Source organism: Camelina sativa, unplaced genomic scaffold (assembly GCF_000633955.1).
Source record: "Camelina sativa cultivar DH55 unplaced genomic scaffold, Cs unpScaffold09564, whole genome shotgun sequence".
Classification (NCBI taxonomy): domain Eukaryota; kingdom Viridiplantae; phylum Streptophyta; class Magnoliopsida; order Brassicales; family Brassicaceae; genus Camelina; species Camelina sativa.
Window position 1 is genome coordinate 1 of NW_010930623.1, and position 405 is coordinate 405.

The window sequence follows — 405 nt, forward strand, 5'->3', positions numbered from 1 at the left end:
TTCTTGGCTTTCTGCCTTTGTATACTGCACATAACAGCAAAAACTCAAGACTAAAAGATACCAAGCTATATCAAAGTTAAAATTGTGGGTTATCACAAAACTTTGAAAGTTTCACTTACATTTTAATTAAAGGAGTAGACTCCTCATCAATATCCTGCTTAAAAACATTTTGGGGTAAATCAGTTACATATATCTATAAGATGTTTTGGGAAAAATAAACAATGGAGAATAAACAAAGAGAATCTCAATGTAAGAATTTTTCACACTGGCTGAAGAATTAACCTGGATTATCTCAAAACGTTCCACTTTGAGATTAAGCTCTTCTACATCCCCATCTAAATATTTCACCTGCAACGAGACCAGCAATGGAAAAAGTCTATATTAAACAATTATGTAGCAAAGAGA

At 32.1% G+C, this 405-nt stretch overlaps 1 long non-coding RNA gene across 1 annotated transcript; it reads right to left on the reverse strand.

The window, feature by feature from the left end:
- On the reverse strand, positions 1-381 carry LOC104775165. Its single transcript, XR_765733.2, has 3 exons — positions 283-381; positions 120-154; positions 1-24 (listed from the first exon to the last, which is right to left on the reverse strand). It is a non-coding gene; the product is annotated as an uncharacterized LOC104775165 (long non-coding RNA).
- Positions 382-405: the final 24 nt, after the last annotated feature.